General features: G+C 51.2%; 1 protein-coding gene across 1 annotated transcript in view; it reads right to left on the reverse strand.

Annotated features, from left to right (window-relative positions):
* Positions 1-13,563, reverse strand: part of Syne3 (spectrin repeat containing nuclear envelope family member 3) — an 85,579-nt gene extending 72,016 nt beyond the window's left edge. The window contains exon 1 of the mRNA XM_059280030.1: positions 13,483-13,563. The gene's annotated coding sequence lies outside the window, so the exon portion shown is untranslated. The remainder of the gene's footprint in view (positions 1-13,482) is intronic.

Raw genomic sequence — 13,563 nt, forward strand, 5'->3', positions numbered from 1 at the left:
TATACAGACAAACAGACAAATACACAGACAAAAAAAAACAAAAACAAACAACAACAACAACAAAAAAAAACAAAACAAAACAAAAAAAAAACCCCTGAACTCTAGCTTCTTCTAGAATGTTAATTCCAATGGACCCACAACATTTCCAGTCTGCTCATCACTCAGTCCCCCTACCCAGGACAGTGCCTGGCACACGGGACACCTGCAGAGAGAATGAAGGAAGGAGCCTCCATCCTGGAAGTGAGCTTCCTTCATCCTGTGGAGACAGCCTCACAGGGCTTCCCTGCTGCCTGCACATGCTGGGGACCTCCTGCTGCTCATAGGTAAACCAAATAGCCCCCAGAGAGAGGCTGAGCCTGGTTCCCGGCAGAGGGGACTCCGTGGGGAGAGGACTCTGCCCAGGGGAGGGGAGACAAGGGAGGAGGGGAGTCCTCCGGAAGGACAGTGGAGGTGGCTAGGGAAAGGCTCAGACAGAGAGGGAGATAGGACATGAAAAGCATGAATTAGCTTCAAAGTCATTCATCTCCAGCAAGGAGGAAATAAGGATGCCCCGCTAGCCCACACATCCACACATCCACACATCCACACAGGGACAGTATTAATTAAGCATGGATCTGGACAGGCAGGCTTGGCCCCAGGACAATCAAGTTCCCACCTTGTCAGCATAGACAGGGCCTTTGTGACTTTTTTTTTTTTTTTTTTTTGTTTTTCAAGACAGGGTTTCTCTGTTACAGCTCTGGCTGTCCTAAAACTCACTGAGATCTGCCTGCCTCTGCCTCCTAAGTGCTGGGATTAAAGACGTGCACCACCACCGCCTACCTCCTTTGCGACTTCTAGAGCATAAGGCCCAAGGGAAAGGCAATACTGACTCCTCACATCCATCCTCAGTCTGAACAGCAGGGATGACCTGAGGTGATGTCCACCATCAGGGTGACAGCAATGACCTTGAATGATCCGCTGGCCCTGGTTTGGTGGGCACTTTTTTGGTACACTCAGGTAAATACTCTCTCTGGGGCAAACTGAGGTCAACTGTCCACCTACTTTCAGCTTCACGTCCCCTCCCAAGGTCCTCCCCCTCCCCTCCCCTCTCAGCCATTCACAGTGTCCTGCAGCCTGTTATGTGTGCTCTCAGAGGCAGCCAGGAACCAAGCGGCTTCTCCTGGGGTCCACAAGGGACCAATGCCTGGGTGTCCCCATCTCGGTTCATCCTGCTTCTAAAGACGGCTGCTCCTGGTCAGTCACTGCCTCCTGTGGAGTGTTTCACCTCCTGAGGCCTCCTCCCAGCCCAGCTTTGACACTCAGAGTGACATTGCCCAGCAAGCACACACCGGGTAAACTGAGGCCACAGCAGGAGTGAGGACGTACCCATCTCCACACACACAAAGGAAACCCAAAGGTAGCAGAGCATGGTGCACACACCTGAAATCCAGCACTAAGGAGGCTGAGGCAGGGGAGATGCCACAAGTTTAAGACCAGCCTGGGTTATAAAGCAATTACCAGGCCAGGGCTACACAGCAATAAATATAATGACTATATAAAAATTTAAAATAACCACTATAATATAATGCAAAAATGGATGCTGAATGTTAAGATAAAAAACACCAAGGTTAAGGCTAGGCAAGGACGCATATCCATTGTTTGTTTCACAGCACATGGAGGACCCCATTCTTCCAAATGGCCACTCCAGAATCCTGTTCTTCTAGAACCTTCTTCACTTATCCAGAAGAAACTGGAGCCTCGAATCTGGAGCTCTATGTGGAGCAGTCCCCTCGGTCTGGAGCCACCCCCAGCTGTGGGAGTTGGTGAGACCCCTAAACAACACTGGTCCTCCAAGAATGGGAGGCCCAGCAGGATAGAGTCATGAGAACTCTCACCCCAGGGTGTAGAAGCTGATTAAATTAATCCCGTCAGCAAGCTCCCAGATCTATCTGTAATCTCCCAAAGGGCCCTGCAAGGGCATTGTTCAGAAAGAGCTGGGTATTTGCTAAGTCAATGAGCAAATGAATTACCAACTCCAGGCCCTCAGCCAATCAACAGACAGCACTGAAACCTACCTCAGACTACTGTGGCTGGACTCAAACTCAGGGCAATGCTCCTGTCTCAGCCTTCCTAAGTACAGGGATTACAGGTGTGAATCATGTCCAGTCCTGGCAACCAGCAGGGCCACCTCCTGTTCCGAGATTCAGGGTTTCCTAGAAACCTGTGGACACCACCAAAGTCCTGTAGTCTATTCACCAAGTTTACATGGCAATGGAGACTCCAGGAAAAGATCCGGAGGACCAGACAGAAGCATCTCAGAAAGCTCTGGAGAAGAGGCAAACACATCGTACTGAGAATTCTCCACACCAGCTTGGGAAACCTCTTTGTTAACCTACAGCCACTCATCATTGTATCCTAGCTCTCTGGAGAGTCCTGGCTTATCAGTGCCTGAGGTGAGGGCTGCTCCAGGGCATGGGCCCCACCCTTCAGCCACTTGTACACAGGACACACCTGGACATGCACACACTTGGCCTCCCAGCACGGCGCAGGATTGCCCTGCAAGGGTGTCTCAAAGGAATGAACAGAGCTGACCACAAAAAGTATAGATTGTTCCTTCAGGCACTCCTGACTTAAGTTTATCTTGAAAGGGCACTTTATCCTTGTGTCGAACAGGGAAGAGGGATCAATGGCATATCTATTACACATCCTAAGAAATAAGTGGGCTGGATAGAAACAGTTTGAGGCCGGGCGGTGGTGGCACACGCCTTTAATCCTAGCACTCGGGAGGCAGAGCCAGGTAGATCTCTGTGAGTTCGAGGCCAGCCTGGTCTACAGAGCAAGATCCAAGACAGCACCAAAGCTACACGGAGAAATCCTGTCTCGAAACAACAACAACAACAACAACAAAAAAATAAAATAAAATAAAGAAAGAAAGAAAGACATTTGAGTACCTCTCTCTGGATGGTGTCTCTAGCTTGCATGGAAACCTGCTTCTTGACAGACAGTGAGGGCAGTGAGGGGAATTGATGGAGAGAGGACAAATTAGTGCCACCCTAAAGTGTCCCAGGCTGTCCCAGGGTAACCCAGGGCTCTCAACTATTCCCACCCATTAGAATTGCCTGGTAGTGTTCAGAGGAAACGAAGAATCAGCCTCACTTTCAGAGATTTCTAATTCTATTGGCCCAGTACTAACCCAAGTGTCCATGAAAACACCCTACAATCAGGACTGTTAAAAGAACCAGAATGGGCCGGGCGGTGGTGGCGCACGCCTTTAATCTCAGCACTCGGGAGGCAGAGCCAGGCGGATCTCTGTGAGTTCAAGGCCAGCCTGGACTACCAAGTGAGTTCCAGAAAAGGCGCACGCCTTTAATCTCAGCACTCGGGAGGCAGAGCCAGGCGGATCTCTGTGAGTTCAAGGCCAGCCTGGACTACCAAGTGAGTTCCAGAAAAGGCGCAAAGCTACACAGAGAAACCCTGTCTCGAAAAACCAAAAAAAAAAAAAAAAAAAAAAAAAGAACCAGAACGGGCCAGAAATATAGCTCAACCAGTAGAGTGCTTATCTAGCATACACACAGCCCTGGGCTCAATTCCCAGCACTGCCTATACCAAGTGTGGTCACTCTGGAGGTGGAAGCATGGGGATCAGAAGTTCAAGGTCGCCCTTGCCTGCATATCTGGTACTCGGAGCTTGTGATACCCAGTTTCTCTGACAGTCACGCATTGTCCTTGGCTTGGAGCTCTTCCCTCTTCTGAGTTCTACATTGAGAACCAGGAGCATCAAGGCTGGAAATCAGACAGCAGGTCTCAGTGTGCTGGGTCCCGCCGCAGAGACCTTGGCTCTCCCCACACCCAGGTTAACTCCGCAAGAGAAAAAGGAAACCAAGACTGAGGTTTGTAGCTTGCATCCTGTCACCTGAGCCGAGGGCAGAGTCATCAGCCCCGCTGCCAGCTCAAGTCCCTGCAGGTGCCCTGGGTGGGGGGAGCAGAACTGCTCAGATTCCTGCAGTCTGTCCTCCCCACCTGGGAGGACCCAGGAAAAGGGGGAGGAGTACCCTGAGAGGATGACGTTCAGGGGTCAGGGAAGGTGTGGCCGGCTCCTTGGACAGGTGAGTTAGCTCTGTACAAGAAGGTTATGAAACGGCTAAGATACACTGCAGGCAAAAGAGAATCAGGGTCCCACCAGGTCTGTCGCATTGTACCTCAGGCCCAGGAATAGAAAGAAACTGACTAAATAGAAAGTGGAACTGACCTTCGCATAGAGTTGATGTAAGCAATACTTTGCTCTGTGGGGTGACCGATGATCCCTGACTTCTTGGGGTGGGAGGTTCACCTCACAGACCCAGCAAGATGATAAAAGGAGCCCCTCCCTCCCCACTCTCCCTAGAAGAGGGAGTTGAGGCCCAGTGAGACTGCTCTTGGGTGAAATTCTAAGACCTTGTCCATCAGCCAGATGACTCTGGGTGAGGGGGCCTGCCACCAAGCCTAAGGTTCTGAGTGCCACTCTCTGGATCCATACGGTGGAAAGAGAACAGATGCTAGAGAGTTCCCTCGTTATGCATGCAGGGGAGTGTGTGTGTGTGTGTGTGTGTGTGTGTGTGTGTGTGTGTGTGTATGTGTGTGTTTAAAGGCTTCCCAGGCCCGCCCTCCCTCCAGGTTATCACCAGCTGGGGTGGCCTATGTTTAGAGCACACTTCCTACCCACCAAACTGTTCCCACAGAGCAGGGACGTGTCCCTGGCATCTTGCTACCCAGTCCATCTCAGTCAAGGTCAAGCACATGGATGGAATGCAGTTGTCCAGGGTATGTGGGTTACAGGGCGGAAGAGCCCAGATCCCAGCCACAAACACGTGTCTCTCTGGCTTCCAGACCACAGCCAGCTCTTGCCAGGAGCTTCATGACTAACCTTGTTGCTTCCTGTGGGTGACATACACAGGACCATCCTCAGTCCTCCTTACTGAAGCCAAGACCTCACCCAGGAGAAGCCAGCCTACTACTGGCTGGTTTTACACATAGAGAAGAAGCAGAAATGAGAGAAGCCTCCAGAAAAACAAAAAACAACTTTTTAAAAAAATCTATTCCTTAAAATCATTTCCAAGCCAAGCTGAGTTTGAAGTCCATAAATAGACAAGCAGGCAAATTACATAATCAGGCCAGCTGCCCAGTGCCGGTGAAAGACCGACCGTTTAACCTGGCAACTTCAACTGGCTCACGTGCTAGCTACAACTCCCAGCCTGTGGTCAGCGAGTCTCAATAGCCAACCCACAAGTTGCAAGTGGAGTTCTAGAAAGAGGGAGAGAACAGAGAGGGCTCTCTGGGGTGGGGCTCTTGCTCTGGGGGACCTGTGGCATTTCTGGGCCCATGCATGATCTTGGGGAAAGGATTTCCCCTGAGGAATGGCTTGGCATAGGAGAGGCCTGGGAGCTGCCCAGCTGGAAGGCTGAAGTCTAGGTTTGCTCTCCACTTTGACAATCCAACTGTGATGCCTGCATCCGAGCACCTGAATTCAACTTCTAACTCCGCTGGCACCTGAAGATGACAAGGGCAGGTCATTTGTCAACTCTCTGTCAAGCAGGGGTGACGTCAGCACACCTTTCGGAATTGCTGTGGGATGAGGAGAAGGAGAGGCAAAGAACACTGGGTGCAATGCTGGCCCTCAGCAAGTGCCCACTAGAGAGAGGCTGGCTGTCGTGGCAGACTGGGCAGAGAACCTCCTATATGGCCCAGTCCATCCATCACTGAATCTGCAGGCATGGTCAGCCCTCTACTTCCACAGCCAAGGAGGATGCCATCAGACAGACAGAAAACACTTGCATCTGTCCCGAGTGGACTTGTTTTTCTTCTTCCCTAAATAACACAGCCTAGCATGGCATCTACCTTGGATTGGGATTGTAAGGAGTCTAAAGAGGGTTTCTAAGTGCATGAGAGCTAGTGTGGTAGCTCATGCTATAATCTCAGCCCTAGGGAAGCTGAGGCAGGAGGATCACAGTGAGTTCCAGGTCAGCCAGAGCTATACATTAAGAGCTGGGTATAGTGCTGCTTGCCTGTAATTCTAGCGCTTGAAGGCTGAGGCAGGAGAATTTCAAGTTCTAGGCAGGCTTAGATTATACATAGAGACCCTGTCTAAGAACAAACAAAAGCACACTAAAAGGAAAAAGGGGAAAAGACGTGTGTAGCGTGCATAAATTACATAAGGACATGTTTTGTAGAAGGGGCTGAGTGTCATTGATTTGGTGTCTTGATAGTTACTCTTCATTGTCCATGTGACTGGATGCAGAATCACTATGGAAACAAACCCCCATGTGTGATTAGGAAGGTGTTCCCAGAAAGGTTTCCCTGAAGAGGGAAGACCCGAGAGGATGGGCAGCAGCATTCACAGGCTGGGATCCTGGGCTGAATTAAAAGGAAGAAAGGGAGCCGAGCCAAGCATGCCACACCTTCCCTGCCAATAACAGACTGTACCCTCCACCCGCAAGCCAAGATAAACCCTCCCTTCCTTAAGTCTTTCCCACAAGTGTTCTGTCACAACTCATCCAATACCCTCGGGGTTCCTGGAACCAGCCCTCTGGAGATGCCAGAGGGAAACCATATACTGAGTAGCAAAGCTGGCTGGTGTTGGTCCCTGCCCTGTGTCTCTTGAGTTCCTGTAGAGGAGACAGACAATAGACACAGCTCACATTTCAGACAGTGCTAAGTGCTGAGATGACAGTGACCCAGCAATAGGACAGACCCTGCTGGTGAATGCAGGACGGTGCTACTGTGTGGACGGAAAGCTCTCTCATGGGCTGGGACCAGGGGCTGAGGTCCTGGTCCTGATCCTGAAATGGAAAGGGTGGGGTGGGGGCTCCCAGCAAAGGAGAGGAGATGGGTGTGCTCCACCAGCGAGGTCAAAGCATTGTCAAAGTTCCAGTGATGGCCTTCAGAGCTCCCAGAAACAGATAGACCCCTGAGTGACAAGGATCATGAGAGATAAAGAAAGACAGGTGTCACCGCTTATCTTGGGTCTTCCCGCCAGGGCTCACTGAGGTTCTGAGTACCCTGGAAACAGTAGGGTCTGCCCCACCCACTTCATTCCCCAGCCTGGAGCATGTGTTCCCCTGGCATTTGTCAGGTCTTATTTAGGCTGGAAAGCCTTTTGTCTAGTCATAATTATAACTGCCTCTCTCTGGGCTGCCGGTGAGCTGTGAAGATGAACAGGCAACGGGCAGGTGGAGAACCAGACTTGAGTTCTGGAAACCACTGATTAAATATCAGTAGCAAAGTACGAGAGAACAGAAAACGGAAATCATAATCCGGCAGAATCTTCTAGGAGGCGATGGCTACCACGTGCCGGAGGAAGAGCAAGGGAAGGGCAGTTGGTAGAAGTAACTGCCACGGGTAGTGAGGGTAGTTAACTCAGAATGGATGTGGGGCTTTGTGGGACCCCAAAGCAATCCTGGGGGCAGGAAGGAGGGCAGACCCAATACTTAGGGAAAGGAAGAGCAGCCTAAGAAATCTGTCCCTTTCTGGGTGGGTGGGCACATGGCAGGGGTGAATCTCAGGTCCCCAAACACCTGTTGCTAGGCTTCCAAGTGAGCAAACCTCACAGAGACCTACACCAAGCCTCCCATCTTACAGAGCAGGCTGTTGAGACTGCTGAAGGTCAAAAGGCAGCCCCTCCCAGCACAGAGGGAAGAGGCTGCCTCTGTGAGTCAGCCTAGGGTATTATTCTAGTTAAATGTTTCTTGGGAGGGGCTCAGTCATCTCGGATCTCACATAAAACTTGAGGCTTAATTGGAGTCCCACCACTCCCAGCTTGGTGATGATGGCTGGGGCCTAACCCAGTCAACCAACCTTCCCATCCTCATGTGGCCGTGAGGTCACACCACCATCAACAATGGCGTGGAGTACTAGGGAAGGTGCGTGAGTGAGAGCACTGGGTGGGAGTCAGGAGGTCCATTCTTGACCCTGAGGACTGGAAGACTTGAGCCAGTCAGGCTGGGGAGTTGGCTCAGTTGGTAAATTGCTTGCCTTGCCCGCAGGATCTGAATTCGATCCCTGAAACCCACGGTTTCAAAATGATGTGTGGTGGCATACACTTGTGACCCCAGTGCTGGGTGGACAACAGTCAGGAGGAACCCTAGGAGGAGGTAGAGACAGAAGGAATGCTCGGGCTCCTTGGCCAGCTAGTCTATCCACACCAGGCCAGTCTCAGGTCAGTGAAATACCCTGTCTAAAAACCAAGGTGGCCAGCTGCTTAAGGAACAACTTCCCAGGTTGATGTCCAGCCCCTACATTATACACACAGACAGACAGACAGATAGACAGACAGACACACACACACACACACAATTTTGTTTGTGGAGACTCAGTTTCCTTGTATGTAAAATTACAAGCTCAGACAAGGTTATCTAGAACTCTAGAATTCTCTTACTCTCCACTGCAGCTGTGGCTTCTAAGCACAAGTTGAACATCCCCAATCTGAAAATCAGAAATGCTCTAAAATCCAGAATTCTCCAAGCACCACCATGATGCCACACTTGACCTCCTGTTTTCAAAACACAAGAGAACTAAGAATATCTTATGCATAAGGTATCTAGGAAACATAAGTACACAGGTACCTACCTCTCCAGGGGGCAGGCAGGAAGAACACCTTCTGGTAGGAAGAGAGGAGGTCACTAGGGATCTGAGGGTGTGCCAGATACACCCCGACAAAACCAAGCAGGCCTCGGGTACATCCCACCTCTGTTCTGCAGACAGCATGTTCTGTGCATGGGGCAGTGTGGGCAAGCTGGGACTGTCAGCTCAGAGTCCTGCCACCTGACAGCTACAAGGACCCCGCCCATCTGTTTTCCACAAGGCCATTTCCCTGTGGCCTGCCAGGCTGGGCTGGCCAGACTTTCTGCTTCTCAGGAGTGAAAACAATGTGCTCACAGCCCAGCACGTGAGAAAACAAAAGAGCCCATCTTTTCAGATCTCGCTGCAGGTTCTCTTGCCCTACCTACCCTCACCTGCAGTGGGATTTGAAGGAAATCGCCCACCTCTGTGAACCTGTTTCCCCAGCAACAGCAAACCAGGACTGATCATACCCAGGGCACTCTGCAGTCTGGGAATAAGTTATCAAATAGGATGAGAAAGCAGCTGCCTTAGAGGACTCGGAAACAAGACTCCAAGCCAAGCTCATGTACCGCCTTCGGTGAGGTTTCTGTTCATGAGTCACCTTGCGCACACACTGTGGCTCTCCCGACATTGTCAGTGAAATCAATGTCATCTCAGGCATGACACCTGTGCCTCCCTGCCTGCCCTCAGGAGGAGGATGAGATCCCAGGGCATCAGGCTCCTGTGACAGGTGGTGTCCCTATGAGAGTCATGCAGAGGTGTGGCTAGCCATCGTGAACTGTCCTCCTTACGTACATCTGTGTCCTGTGTTGACCTTGGCCAGGGCATTTCTCAGGGTTGTTAAACCAGCAAACTGAACCAGGTGACCGAAGGTCCCTCCCAGCTCAAAAAATGTTATGATTTCATAGTTTGGAAGTGTAAATCATTAGGCCAGAACTTGAAGACATTCTGTTTTTATTTTGAGATTCCCAGCTTGGCCATTGTCTGGTCTTGTAGGACAAATGGAGAGGGGTAGTGTGTCTCTGCAATAAAGGGAACACATGTGTCCCATGGGGGGAGGGGGCTTGTGTTTTTTTCTTTTAAACTCAGCCAGATGAACATTTGAGTCCAATGAATAGTTTTCTCAAAGATTCCAAACATGCTCATTATTATCTTTCAATTTCATTTATACTACATAAGATTTGATGTAAGGGAGAATATATCTCCTATTTGTAATAATGGAATGTGAAAATAATTTTAAAATACATGGAGATGGTTCAGTGGATAAAGCGTTTGCAGGCAAGCCTGACACCCAGAGTTCCATCCCTAAGCTTTACATAGTGGAAGGAAAGAGCTGAGTCCTGACAAGTTATTCTGACCTCCACACGTGGGTCACAGCACGCATGGGCATTTACATACAATAAATAACTGTAATAAACATTCTATCTACTTTTAAATATATATACACACAAGGCCTGTACTGAGTTGAGGAAAAAGAACAGAATGGGTCCTAAGGAGAAGGGAACAGGCTCATCCCTCACTAATTATCCCCCAAACAGCCACACTGGTTCACATTAACATCCCCTTGCTCTTTTTTCTTTTATACACCTCCTTAAACCCATCACAGCAAGGCATGTCTACAACCCCAGCACGGTAGAGCTGAGGCTGGGGGATCATGAGTTCACAGCCTGCTCTATCTACATATCAAGACCCTGTCTCAAAATAAACTTGGCCCAAGAATGTAGCTCAATTGGTGGAGTCCTTGCACAGCATGCGGGAAAGCCCTGGGTTTGATCCCCAGCACCACATAAACCAGGTGGAGTAACACATGCCTGCAATTCTAACTCAGGGGAAGTAGAGACAGGAGGATTAGGACTTCAAGGTCCTTCTCAGCTATTTATCTACTCTGGGGCATCCTAGTCTACAAGAGACACTCTCTCTCTCTTAAAAAAAAAATGTTTCATGTGTAAATTAAAATCGGCACAGATGCTATACAAATTAGAACATATACAAATGCTTAGCAAATGATTGAAAAGTGCTTTTCTATCCTAACTACCAACAATCTTCTAGTCCTGCTCCTTGTCACACCATGGTGGCATGTGACTTCCAGTTAAGGTAGTCCATCCCCACACTTCTTAGGTGCATTTTCTTCGTTCAGCTCACCATCATCCTAGTGTTTTGAGCTTTCCTCAGTGGCTCCCTGCTGGATTAAGAAGGTGCTAGGATTGTGCAGTTTGGGCCCCAGGCAGAGTGGGTTCCCAGTGACACTATGTCATAAAGGCAGGAAAAAGACACACAAGAGTATGGACCGGGGACTGCTGCCTCTGGTCAGCCCTGCCCTCTAGGTTCCCCAGAGGACCACCTTGATTTCTCTTCTCAGCAACCCGGAAGGGAGTGGCATCACTTTAGAGATGAAATCAGGGCTTCAGATTTGGAGAGCTGTCCTCATCTGCTTCCTAGCCTCACAGTCTCATGTATGATCGCTAAACCCAGAGCTAAGAATCCTGAGGTGGGAGATGTCATGCCCCCTCTTTGTCTGCTCCTCCTGGCTCTTGTCTTGGTACCAAAAATGTATTGATGTTACGGTGTGTGTGCGCATGTGCGTGTGTGTGTGTGTGTGTGTGTGTGTGTGTGTGTGTGTGTGTGTGTCACAATCCATGTTTTCATTTCTTTCCATCAGCGACTTGATGATGACTGGGACCCGCCTGATCTTCAGTTTTTCCAGTAACTAAAACACAACACTGTCCTTGGATTGTCCAAGACAGGATGTGTAAAGTAATGAACAGCACCGAGTCAAAGGTCTGGAGTTCAAATCGTGGACCAGCCACGCAGTCGGTGGATAGTACTATCAGTCTCCTTATCTGTAGTTGTTAGCAGTGTCGTCCTTGCCACCCACCAGGGACACAGGAAGTGAACAACAGGATACACTAACCCTAAAACTCCACAGTCACACCTGAATGCCCTGTAGGCTTTCTCTTATCTCGCTCCTCCCAGAGTCAAGGACAAGCTTCCAATATTGAGAGGACCTCAGGGGAGTGATCCAGAGCACTGACTGTTTGACAGACTTGGGGAAATCAAGGCAGAGAGGAAGAGGCATAGCAGAAACCCCAGGTATCAAGCCTGATCAAGCCCCCCCCCCCACCACACATATACCTCAAACCACAAAATCACTAACCTTTGCTACGTCCACACCACAGGGAAGACTGTAAATATCTCACTTACTGCCCATAATGCCTCAATGACACAGGAGCTTTGGGGAGCTGGGGTACCCCCCTTTCTGAAACTAATGAGTGAAACAACTACCCTGACGCCACACACTTAGGTGAGGCCAAAGTGGCCATCTGATTTGGCCACACCCCCCACACTCCCCCCATCCCTTACAGCAAGAGGACACAAGAGGCCAGAGGCCTCTGTGCTTACAGATTCCAGGGTCCTTTGGAGGCAACGCTTCCCTTGCCCAGTCATGCCTTCCAGAGTGGCCACACCAAGATCCCCCAACAACCCCAAGTCTCTATCACTAGGCAAAGAGGCTGCCCAGGCAGGGCTGGGTCCATAGTCACTCCAAAGCACGCAAAGCCCCCATGGAGGGTGGACAGTTGTTCCCATGGAGACAGAACAGCTCTGCCACACCCTGAGGTCTTTTCAGGACTGAGGGGACAAAGGATCATGGGTTCTCACCCCATCCCTCCTGCAGTGACTCCAGAAATAAGGCCTCCTCGTACATTCCTACACCACCACCCCCAGAGGGGCCTCTCTGGCTCCTGGGGAGCAGCTTGGCTCAGCTGTAACTGTCAGCAGGCCAGGGGGAATGTGAGAGCCCACGTGTGTTGGAGTGACCCTCTAGGGGCACAGTTCATAGGAAAGCCAGCAAAACAGCCCGTTGGCACAGAGGCACCTTCCTACCTCCCAGCTCCTGACCCCTGTGAGCTGTTGGCTCTCCCTCCTCTTCCCCTCACTCCCTCAGCAAGAGGCAAAGCTAAGCCTTTCATAGAGCCAAGTTCCTGTGCAACACAGATCCTGGCTGTGCCGCCTTGAGCAAGTCACGCCCCCTCTCTCACTTTGTTTCTTCTTTTCTGGGTAGATGAAAGTTAAGCTGCAGGGCCAGTGTGACACACAGTTCCCGACGAGAAGACCAGTCGCTTTTTCCCACCCGTGATGTGCGGGGTCTGTCCTCCCTTGGCACTAAAGTCACCCCACAAGCATACCTTGGCTATCCATTGTAGAAAGAAGCCATCCCTACAGAGATGAAGCAGGTCTCCAAGATACAAAGAAAGCGTCCCAGAGCCAGAGATTAAATGTTACCACCCTTAGAACAGTTTTGAAGCAGGGGCCAGCCAGGCTGCGTGAGACACAAGGTCTGGGAACCGGTTGCAGATCTGACCTCAAGTGAAGCCAACATCCAGTTCCCCTTAGAGAGGCAGGATGGGGATCGGCGAGACTGTGCCACTCGCCCAAGGATGGCACAGCGAGGTAGGTGACTGAAGGAAACGAAGAGCACCGGGTGGGACTTTCCTTCCTCACTGCGCGCTCTTAGACTCTGCTTGTCGAGCTCGTGGTCCCCAGAATGGGACATTCCGGGCCCTTGGGGACATGTGAGCGCATTAGCAAGTTCTCCGGCCTCTAGAGGCGAAGAGGGGAGACCAAGGAAGACACCTGGCCCCGGGGACGCGCTACCCCAGGCACTGCGGCGTCTTGCGGCCAAGCCTCTAGGGTGCTGGGATTTCGCAGCGGGTGAAGCGGTTGCATTTGAACCGAAGCCCCGCCCGCCCTCAGCTGTCATGCTGGCCGCCGCCCCCGCGCTCCTCTCCGGGTCCCCGAGACTTCCCGTGGCGCCGATCTCCCGGGACGCGTCAGGACAGGGGTGCGCTGGGGACCCGGACGCGACCCTCCCCAGCCCCGCGCGGTCCCCCGCCTCCCTGCCGGCACTCACCCTGCCCGGAGCGTGCGGAGCGCGGCGCCTAGGGCAGCTGGGCCGAGTCCCTCCTGCGCCCTACGTCCCGGGGCGGCTCCG

The sequence above is a fragment of the Peromyscus eremicus genome, chromosome 14, assembly GCF_949786415.1.
Source record: "Peromyscus eremicus chromosome 14, PerEre_H2_v1, whole genome shotgun sequence".
NCBI lineage: Eukaryota > Metazoa > Chordata > Mammalia > Rodentia > Cricetidae > Peromyscus > Peromyscus eremicus.